Source organism: Panthera uncia (genome assembly GCF_023721935.1).
Source record: "Panthera uncia isolate 11264 chromosome B2 unlocalized genomic scaffold, Puncia_PCG_1.0 HiC_scaffold_24, whole genome shotgun sequence".
Classification (NCBI taxonomy): Eukaryota; Metazoa; Chordata; class Mammalia; order Carnivora; family Felidae; genus Panthera; species Panthera uncia.
Window position 1 is genome coordinate 28774534 of NW_026057580.1, and position 12222 is coordinate 28786755.

The 12222-nt window shown below is 33.6% G+C and overlaps 1 protein-coding gene across 1 annotated transcript in view; it reads right to left on the reverse strand.

Moving 5' to 3' along the window:
* Positions 1 to 12222, reverse strand: part of EYS (eyes shut homolog) — a 1624793-nt gene that overhangs the window by 1129566 nt on the left and 483005 nt on the right.

Sequence of the window (12222 nt, forward strand, 5' to 3'; positions counted from 1 at the left end):
ATGATCCTGTCAATCAATGCAGAAAAGGCCTTTGACAAAATTCAGCATCCTTTCTTAATAAAAACCCTCGAGAAAGGCAGGATAGAAGGAACATACTTAAACATCATAAAAGCCATTTATGAAAAGCCCACACCTAACATCATCTTCAATGGGGAAAAACTGAGAGCTTTTTCCCTGAGATCAGGAAGACGACAGGGATGTCCACTCTCACTGCTGTTGTTTGACATAGTGTTGGAAGTACTAGCATCAGCAATCAGACAACCAAAGGAAATCAAAGGCATCAAAATTGGCAAAGATGAAGTCAAGCTTTCACTTTTCGCAGATGACATGATATTATACATGGAAAATCCGATAGACTCCACCAAAAGTCTGCTAGAACTGATTCATGAATTTAGCAAAGTTGCAGGACACAAAATCAATGTACAGAAATCAGTTGCGTTCTTATATACTAATAATGAAGCAACAGAAAGACAAATAAAGAAACTGATCCCATTCACAGTTGCACCAAGAAGCATAAAATACCTAGGGATAAATCTAACCAAAGATGTAAAAGATCTGTATGCTGAAAACTATAGAAAGTTGATGAAGGAAAGTGAAGAAGACATAAAGAAATGGAAAAACATTCCGTGCTCATGGATTGGAAGAATAAATATTGTCAAAATGTCAATACTACTCAAAGCTATCTACACATTCAATGCAATCCCTATCAAAATTGCACCAGCATTCTTCTCGAAGCTAGAACAAGCAATCCTAAAATTCATATGGAACCACAAAAGGCCCCGAATGGCCAAAGTAATTTTGAAGAAGAAGACCAAAGCAGGAGGCATCACAATCCCAGAATTTAGCCTCTACTACAAAGCTGTAACCATCAAGACAGCATGGTATTGGCACAAAAACAGACACATAGACCAATGGAATAGAATAGAAACCCCAGAACTAGACCCACAAACGTATGGCCAACTCAATTTTGACAAAGCAGGAAAGAACATCCAATGGAAAAAAGACAGTCTCTTTAACAAATGGTGCTGGGGGAACTGGATAGCAACATGCAGAAGGTTGAAACTAGACCACTTTGTCACACCATTCACAAAAATAAACTCAAAGTGGATAAAGGACCTGAATGTGAGACAGGAAACCATCAAAACCCTAGAGGAGAAAGCAGGAAAAGACCTCTTTGACCTCAGCCGTAGCAATTTCTTATTTGACACATCCCCAAAGGCAAGGGAATTAAAAGCAAAAATGAACTACTGGGACCTCATGAAGATAAAAAGCTTCTAAACAGCAAAGGAAACAATCAACAAAACTAAAAGGGAACGAACGGAATGGGAAAAGATATTTGCAAATGACATATTGGACAAAGGGCTAGTATCCAAATTCTATAAAGAGCTCACCAAACTCCACACCCGAAAAACAAATAACCCAGTGAAGAAATGGGCAGAAAACATGAATAGACACTTTTGTAAAGAAGACATCCAGATGGCCAACAGGCACATGAAAAGATGCTCAATGTCGCTCCTCATCAGGGAAATACAAATCAAAACCACGCTCAGATATCACCTCACACCAATCAGAGTGGCCAAAATGAACAAATCAGGAGACTATAGATGCTGGAGAGGATGTGGAGAAACGGGAACCCTCTTTCACTGTTGGTGGGAATGCAAATTGGTGCAGCCACTCTGGAAAACAGTGTAGAGGTTCCTCAAAAAATTAAAAATAGATCTACCCTATGACCCAGCAATAGCACTGCTAGGAATTTACCCAAGGGATACAGGAGTACTGATACATCGGGGCACTTGTACCCCAATGTTTATAGCAGCACTCTCAACAATAGCCAAATTATGGAAAGAGCCTAAATGTCCATCAACTGATGAATGGATAAAGAAATTGTGGTTTATATACATAATGGAGTACCACGTGGCAATGAGAAAGAATTAAATATGGCCCTTTGTAGCAACGTGGATGGAATTGGAGAGTGTGATGCTAAGTGAAATAAGCCATACAGAGAAAGACAGATACCATGTTTTCACTCTTATGTGGATCCTGAGAAACATAACAGAAACCCATAGGGGAGGGGAAGGAAAAAAAAAAAAAGAGGTCAGAGTGGGAGAGAGCCAAAGCATAAGAGACTGTTAAAAACTGAGAACAAACTGAGGGTTGATGGGGGATGGGAGGGAGGGGAGGGTGGGTGATGGGCATTGAGGAGGGCATCTTTTGGGATGAGTATGGGTGTTCTATGGAAACCAATCTGACAATAAATTTCATATATTGAAAATAATAATAATAATAAATAGGCTTATAAAAATAAATTAAAAATAAAACAAAAAATAAAATAACAGAAAAATCAAGACTAAATAGGTAGAATATTTAGGCAATTATAAATTCTGTTCAAGTAAAGCATATGTTTTCCTCTGAAGAGAGATATTTTTTCATATAGAAGTCAAAGAAAAAAGGTATGCCTCACTCTTAATGTGGGACATTGGGAAACATAATGTGCCATATCTTCAGGTATGGCTTTGCTGGAGATAAAGAAATTTTCAAATGAACATTTCTTAAACTGATTCTGTATGCAATTTGAAAGCATAAAGTAACATGGTAACTTTGTGAAAAAAAAATTTTTTTGACTAGCTCACTTAATGGGCTCTAGACAAAGACCTAGGAGAAAAATCATGGAATGGATTTCTAACTTTTGTTTAGGCCTTTGCTACATATCAGCTGTCTCCTTACTTTGGAAACTACTGAATCCTGGCATGCTTTTCAAATATCAGCAAATTTTAATTATTTATTAATTTTAATTAATTAATTAATTAATTAATAATTATATAATTAATATAATAATATTAAATATTTGAATGTTCTCATAAGCATCTAGGACTATGAAGGTGTGTTTTCATTATGTACCTTAGGTAACCTGCTAAAGATCTTATTTTCAGAGTAAAATGTCTGCATGTTTAATATTATAAGGTATATTCAGTAAATGTGCATATTGTCTTAAAGATGTCTTTTTTCTATATTTTGAATGACAATATAGTGTCACTAAAACAATAGTGTTTTAGAGAGTTCAGAATTACTTCTAATCAAAGCCACTTTGACATTTATGCTAATTTGAAGAAAATGACCCTCTAAAAAGAAAAGAAATAACCATGAAGAAAACTAATACAGGTTTCCAATATACTAGAAAAAAATTGTCAATTTATCTGCATGATCAATTCATAGAGAATGAAACAATTTTGTATAATAAATATAGATATGCAAGTTTTCATCATTAAATTTATATTGAGACTCCTCATTATAGGAAAAACCTAACATTGAACAGTTATTTTACCACTGAGAGGGAAAAGAATGGCAGGTGGCAATCAGAAATAATGGAAAGTGTTGAGTTCTGGAGAGGTCCTAAATTCTATACTGCTGCTGTTAATAACATCTCATTGAAAAATCAGTTGAGTTATATAACTTTTGGTTTTCTCATGAATGAAAAAGGAATAATAACAATATATCATATGGACATAGTTATAGTAAAAGGAAAATGAGTAATATTTATAAAAACTCTTTGTTAAAAAACAACGTATAAATATATGTTTATTTTTTGTGCTTAAAAGAAATGTATTAGTGGTATTTGGAATAGTTTACTCAGAGATGATTATAAAAGCACAATTTTTGAAAGTTCAATAAATAGTAGGAGGAAGGAGGGTAGAAATGAGCTATGAAGAGACAGAAAATTTTCTGCATGATGGATATGCTCTATATCTTGATTTTGGTAGTATTTTACAAGGGTAATTACAATGCAAAAACTCTTAATTGTGTATGTATGATATTTATATAATATTACATGTAAATTATGCTCTAATTAAAAAATAAAAAACTTAAAAACAATTGAGTAACTTATGTAGAGGGTGTTTCTCTTAAAAGATTGCCCTGTCTACTCCATGGCGAAAAAAAGAAACAGTAGGAGAATATAGGCTATTTAGAAAAATGAGAAAAACGCAGGGGACTAGTGTACTTGATTATACTCTATTATTATTTTTAAGAACATGACTTGAAATTCTAATTAATGATCTACTCAAGGAAAAAAAAAGAAAATACAGATTTTGCATAAAGAAGACTAACATTTACATTCTTTCCCTTTTGGTACAATTGTTAACTATCTTTTTTCCATGGTTCAACAAAAAATAATTTATTAGCAAAACCCTTAAATCTTAATTTAACATTTTGTGCCCATCATAGTCATTACTCTTACAGGCAACATCACATCTGAAGCAAACAATGGTAGTTCTCAATTAATTTCTAATGAACCATTTCTGGGTGTTTTTGGATTGCTTTGCTTTTATTTTACATTTTTCTTCAATTTTATGATTTCTCTGGTTTTGTATAAAACAATTCAGCATTTAAATTTACTTTTTTATTTTTTTATTTTTGTTTTATTTTTGAGAGAGAGGCAGAGTACGAACAGGAGAGTGACAGAGAGAGAGAGGGAGACATAATCTGAAACAGGCTCCAGGCTCTGAGCTGTTAGTGCAGAGACTGATATAGGGCTTGAACTCACAGACTGCAAGATCATGACCTGAGCGGAAGTCAGATGCCCAACCGACTGAGCCACCCAGGCACCCTGTCAACATTTTTTTTTTTAAAAACAAATGTTAAAGACAAGCAAACAAATGCATTCTAAGACAATAATATTTTATTTATTTTATTTTATTTTACTTTACCTTCTCTTTACATTTTATTTTATTTTATTTTATTTTATTTTATTTTATTTTATTTTATATTTTATGCTTATTTATTTTGAGAGGGAGAGTAGGGTAGAGGCAGAGAAAGAGAGAGAATCCCAAGCAGACTCCATGCTGTCACTGCAGAGTCCGATGTGGGGCTTGAACTCACTAACTATAAGATCATGATGTGAACTGAAATTAAGAGTCAGATGCTTAACCACTTAATCGGCTAAGCCGACTGAGCCACCCAGGTGCCCGATGATATCATTTTTAATCTAGACTTTTATTAAGGTTTATATGAAATAATGAGATAACCTAATGCAAATACTTTCTCTAGCTATTGTTTTATATAATAAAAATAATCTTTAAATATGTTCCTACACAGCTTTGCAAATAAAATTCAAGAGACTATATGTATATCTATGCTAAATTTTAAAATTCTGGGCTGTTATGGTTATATAAAATGTTTTCATTTATTTATTTATTTTTTTAACGTTTATTTATTTTTGGGACAGAGAGAGACAGAGCATGAACAGGTGAGGGGCAGAGAGAGAGGGAGACACAGAACCGGAAGCAGGCTCCAGGCTCTGAGCCATCAGCCCAGAGCCCGACGCGGGGCTCGAACTCACAGACCGCGAGATCATGACCTGAGCTGAAGTCGGACGCTTAACCGACTGAGCCACCCAGGCGCCCCTATAAAATGTTTTAATATCTGTAGTCAGAATACATTAGGGTGTAATAATTTGCCTTGGGTTTCCTAAGATCTTAAAGTGCTAACCCTTGGTACCTCAGAAAGTGACCTGTTTTGGAAATCGAATTAAAGTGAGGTCATTAGAGTGGGCCTTAATTCAGTATGGCTGATGTCTTAGCAAAAAGAAGAAATGAACACAGAGACATGCACATAGGAAGAATGCCATGAGAAGATGAAGGCAGAGACTGTGGTGATACAACAGAAGGTAAGGAACACTAACTACTGGCCTAACAAACTAATAATACAAAGTGTATATGGGGGACTTTTTGAAAGTAGGAAACAACCAGGAACTTGATTTATTCTGAAAAATAACATGGTGCCAAATAAAACTCTTTCCTCTTACCTTTCAAGCTAGCTTCAATGAATAAAAGAGTTCATTTATTCATTCAAAAATGGTTTTTGAATGTGATTTCATTTTATCACTATCTTCAAATAACATAATACCATGCCACATATAACCTAAGAGCCTTAACTACAAAATACAGTGATTTCCCTTCCCTTCCTTTGTACTATTGTTATCAGAAAGCAGTTTTACTTAATCAGTGAATTCTAAAGCCTATTTGTAAAGTTATAATTGCTCATAAGATGTATTCATCTGTCACTTACTTACCCCTTGAGTTACTCTTTTTTGATGAAATTGGAACTATGTCAGTTTCCAACTTTTCCACTGAAAGAGAACTATTTAATCATTCATAAATTCATTGGAACTACAGTGATGGCTGCTCTCCCTTGGAAACTGAGGAGTAGGCAGTGACAATATATGTATGATTTTATATTAAAGGCAAGACCAGTTGGCAATCATCTGAAATCATGAATTTGGAGTCACACAGACCTTGGTCTATTTAGGTTTGCACTTTTCTAACACAGTGATTTTGCTTATGCTACTGAAAATATCCAAGTCTTGGTTTTCTTATATTTAAAGCAGGCATATATAAAACCTCACTGAGAGATTTTATACAAACTAGAAGTGTATGGTACATAGAGTTTCATTAATTGCTCATGTGAATGTAATACTAAATCTGCTTATAAAATTAATTTGATAAAATCTGTCTAAATCTTAAAGATTGACACACTTTGATCCAGTATTTTCAATTCTAGGAATTTAATGTCCAAATATACAAACATATGTGTGCAAAGAGGCACATGTAATTAATTTCCCCAAATAATAGTTCATACTGGAAAAAATTAAAAACTGCCACTGTGTTATATCCACAAAATAAAATATGGCGTAGCTATCCAAAAAGAAGGTGAAAATCTACATACCAACATATATTTTGTTCAAAAATCTAGTTTTTGTTTTGTTTTGATTTGATTTTTTGAGAGAAAGAGGGCATAAGCAGCGGAAAGAGAGAGAGTGAGACAGGTAGAAGGAGAGGGAGAGGGAGAGGCAGAGTGGGGGGAGGGAGAGGGAGAGGGAGAGGGAGAGGGAGAGGGAGAGGGAGAGGGAGAGGGAGAGGGGGAGAGAGAGAGAGAGAGAGAGAGAGAGAGAATCCCAAGCAGGTTCCATGACCAGCGTGGAGCCCGACACAGGCTAGATCTGATGACTGTGAGATTATGACCTGAGCTGAAATCAAGAGTCTGATGCTTAACTGACTGAGCCAGCCAGGTGCCCCCAAATTCTGTTTTTTTTCATTAAGGAAAAATCTTCCATCTGCTAAAGGCAGATATTGTATTGCCATTGCCTGGATTAAAATTCTGTTACAGTTTTACTTTTATATTAGTAATTATTTTACTTTTATATTAGCAGTTTGGGCTCCTTGCACAAAGAAAACAAAACAAAAGCAAAATTTTTAAGAAGGAAAAAAAAACCCAGATCTCTAGTAATATACAGACTTGTGTATTTTCACTCAATATGTTAAAAACACATTGATCAACATAGATTTTTATTTCTACTCATTAAATTTAAAAAAAAAATTTAGTCATATCCATTCAAAAATTTTTAAACATATCCTTATAAGAAGCATGAAAAGTTCTAATACATAGTGTTACATAATTTAAGGCATCTAGGATGCATTTGCACAAATTATAAACTGAGAAAAAGAAAAAAAATCATATGGTCAACTGGGAACAAACCTTCATGTCGTCTGAAAGTCTACTTTGTAGTGTCCATAAGAAAAACAGGCCAAAGCATCAACACGGATGCCAATTACACAGACAGCAAAGGAGCCAGATGCTGTTGGCAAAACATGTTCCAGAGTGTGGCATCTGGGTCCAATAACTGCCATACAGAGCCCCATCTGTAGCTAAAGCTGTTGACTCTGCTTTGGGGGAAGAAAAATCAGAAATAAAGAAGGCAGTTAAATTCTAAACCATGCCAGGAATAGCAGAAGGCAGGTTGCAGTCAGCATTCAAATTACATCCCTAGCCCATTTTGCTTTTTAATGTCTTGAAATTGTGTAAACACTAAACTATGTTAACTCCAGTTGTTTAGAGATGAGCACACGTAGGTAGTTCAGTAACTCAGAACACACAAATCACCTAAGGGATTCGATATTCTGGCAAATACTCATCTTCATAACATTTTTGTTCTCAAGGGATATAAGCATATAGTCAATGAAATGCAATTTTCATTTGACCTATTAAAAATATTTGCTATGTTAAGCACTCATTATGGTACACAAGGTGAATTCCTTCAAAAGCATGAAATTTAAGCATCTTCCTTGCAATTTCTGTTAAGTTTTCTCTGGACTGACTCTTCATAAAATGAAGTAAGATGTTCATTGTATCTTTTACTGAGAGCCCTGAAATTTTTGCTCAGTGGAAATTTGTGAGAAAGCTTCAAAGAGCACTAAACTCTAACTAAATTCTTCCTTAGTTACAAAGAATAATGTAATCTCTTTTTAATGTTCTTCATTTGCTCTACACATGAATATATAAAATGAAACGAGTTGATATCAATATGATCCCACAGATTCATCATTTATAAAATACTGCTCTAGTTTTATTCATACATATAGTTTGAAAACAAGATCAATGTTGGGAATAATAAAAGTTAATGATATTTAGAGTTTAATATACATCAATAAATGAGCTAATACTTTGTATACAGAATTGTATTTAATTAACATCATAACTGTGAATTATAACTATTATTATTCACAATTTCTAGATTAAAAAAAAACTTAGGGATATAAATAAAATTCCTTAACCCAATTCACACTAATCTTTAAGGATAGGACTTGATATCCTATATCTAGATAGTGCAACTCTAGAATCCATGCTTTCTCTGTCTCTGTCTCTGTTTCTGTCTTCTCTTTGTCCCATATAAATAATATAAAATGTAATTTGGTATAATTACTTGAGTAATCATAGATGAAAGACTTCTGAATATCTACTCTTCCATAAAAGAAACAAAAACACTGGCAATAACATCAAACCAACTCTCTCAGAACTCTATAAATGAACTAAAGACTTGCAAAAATCTGAGTGTTTCTACAAGAAAAATGGTTGACTCTCATAAACCTAGTCAGCTTTGTGTGGTTACGTCCAGTATTCCCATCCCTCTTTCCCCAGCTCTTCAATAGATTTGAAAACCAACAGCACTGCAATTATGGCATCTGTGAAATCAGCAGCCTAACAGCCACTGAGGGGCATTACAGGTTTAGAGCTCACCCAAAAGATCCTTACCAGGAATGTCACTGTTTCATTGGTCTGGTAATGGAAAAGTTCCATTTTCAGGAATAGAATTTATTTGATCTGACTCAAAACTTACTCTTTTCAAAAAGTCCTTATAAAGGGAATTTATTAATAACAGTCAGTGGTAATTGCCTAACATTGCAGCTGCTTGTAATGATGATTCCAGTTAAGGCTAAGAGGCTGACCAATATACTTAAAGGTAAAAAGTGGTGAATGAGATGTTCATGGAGGTCTTTGAAAAGGTAGACCTATTCTTGGGAAATGAAAGTGTGGACAGGACTAAGAAACACATGAAAAGACCTTAATCTCTTATCTCTGACTGACCTTGAGCCTCCGTGAAAGCAGATACTGGAGAGTAAGACAGAACTGTAAAATGCCTGGCTGAGTGTTGACTGCATACCTCAACACATACACACAGAGTCCCTCAGTAAAGCTAGAAGACTTACTAGTTTGAGGAAATATAAAAAAAGTCTCTGCTAACTCATTCATTGACTGCTATATTAGCCAAGCTGAGACTTGAATAGCCACACGTGACACAATAATTTATAAATTTAACTCTTTTGGAAAAATCACGAAACAATAGCAAAAACAAAAAATAAATACAATAAAAAATGCTGTAACAACTATGAAGAAGCAGGATGTGATTTACAGATTTGCCAATTTAAAAGGTTAAGTGTTCATAAAAAAATGATGAGTCATACAGAGAAAGAAAAGTATGACCCATTTATAGGAATAAAGCAACCAGTAGAAACTATCCCTGAAGAAGCCTCAATATTGTATTTACTTAACACAGATATTAAATTAGCCAAAATAACTGTGATCAAAGAAAAATTGAAGCCATATCTAAATGATTAAGGAATGTATGAGATTGATGTTTTGTCTAACTGAGAATATAAAAAGATATCAATTATAAACAAGAACGCAATAGAAATTCTGGAGTTAAAAGTATAAAAAATGAAATTAAAAAAATTATGAGAGGGGCACATCACCATATTTAAGTTGGTAGAAGAAGGAAGCAGTGCATTTGAAGTTAATCAATTAAGATTATTGATCTGGAGATCAGGAAGAAAAATGAAGAGCTTCAGATACCTGTGGGACACCTTAAGAACATTAACATACACATGTGAGAGTTTTAGAACCAGAAGAGAGAGAGAGAGAAAAAAGACATATAAACTATTTTAAGATATAAAGGCCCAAACTTTGTAAATTTGGTGAAAATTATTAATCCACACCCCCATGAAGATCAATGAGCTCCAGGGAAAATAAACTTAAAGACATATAATGCTAATCACATGATAGTCAACCCTCAAAAGACAAACAGAGAATTTTGGCAGCATCAAGAGAAAATGATTCATTATGCACAAGGGATCCTCAATAAGATTAACAGTTGACTTATCAGAAACCATGCAGTCCAGATGTACTTCAAATGCTGAAAGAAAAAGACTGTCAACCAATAATTCTATACCTCTTAAAGCTATCCTTTAAATTAAAGGAGAAATTAAGACATTCCCAGATAAAACAGAACAGAAAATTCACCAATAGCAGATCTGCCCTCTAAGAAATAGTAAAGAGAATCCTTTAGGCTAAGATGAAAAGATACTAGACAGTAATTTCAATTCACACACAAAAATACAGGGCACTGGTGATGGTAACTATATAGGCAAGTATAAAAACAGTATAAATGTATTTTTGCTTATCCTCTTTTTGTTTCCTATCTGATTTAAAAAACAGTACATAAAACATACTATAACATTGTATTGATGGGCTTATAATCAACAAAAGCCTGAAGGATGTGGGAAGGAATAACGCTATAGTGGAGCAAAGTTTTTGTATACTATTGAAATTAAGTCAGTATTAACACTATGGAGACTGTTTTAAGTTAAGAAGTTAATTGTGATCTACAGGACAACTACTAAGAAACTATGTACAAATGCAAAGTAAAAAATAAAAAGAAATTAAAGTGTAATACCAGAAAAAGAAGTAATGCAAGAGTAGCCAATAATGGAGAAAGAGAGGAACAGCACCAACAACAAAAATATAACATATTAAAAAAAAGAAACTACACATATAAACTTTATTTCATTAGTAATGTTAAATGTAACCTAAGGAGACATTCCAATAAGGGTAGAGATTGACAGAGTGGATTTTTAAAAACAGTCAAATTATATCCTATCTATAAAAGACAAGCTTTATATTCAAAGTCACAAGTAGGTTAAAACTAAAAAGTCAGAAAATATACACTATGCCATCAATAATAAACAAAGGGCTGAGGCAGCTATACTAATATCAGGCAAAATACACTTTAAGACAAAAAAATGTTACTCAAGACAAAGAAGGACATTTTATAAATATTTAAATCCATCAGTAAGATCTAACAATTAGATCCTAGAGCCTTAAGATCTAACTTAGGTAAATGAAGCAAAATATGGCAGATTAAATGGATAAACAATATTAAATTAGCCAATAACAGGTAAACAATAACAATTGCAAACTTTAACTCTATAATAGAACAAAGTCGCAGAAGATATAGGATATAGAAGACTTGATTAAGATATAAACCAGCTAGGCCTAAAAGACTCCTATAGAACATTCCAGCTAAAGTGGAATACACACTTTTTTCAAGTACTTATAGAATATATGTTAGGTTATAATATATGCCTCAGTAAATTTTAAAAGACTCAACTCACACAAAATAAGTTTTCTTACCACAATAAAAGTAGAAATCAAGATCAAGAGAAATCTAGGGAATTCACAAATAAGTGAAAGTTTAACAAAACCAGTGAGCCAAAGAATAAATCACATGGGAAATTAGGAAATTATTTTGAGAGACACAAAACGTCAAAAGATATGAGATATAATGATACCAATGCTTAGAGTGAAATTTACAGCTGTAAACCCTGTATTAAAAAAGAACAGAGACCTCAATTCAATGATGGAACCATTCACCTTAAAACTAGAAAAAGAAGAGAAAACCAAACCCCAAACGGATAATCTATCAAAATCTGAGGAATGATAAAATGACTGTATGAGTTTGTGTTAAGTGGCAATGTCTTCTGATACATTTATAAATTTAAGTCATTAAGAGTTCACAATTAGTGGTGTCAAAGTTATCTAGAAAGACTGATTGTG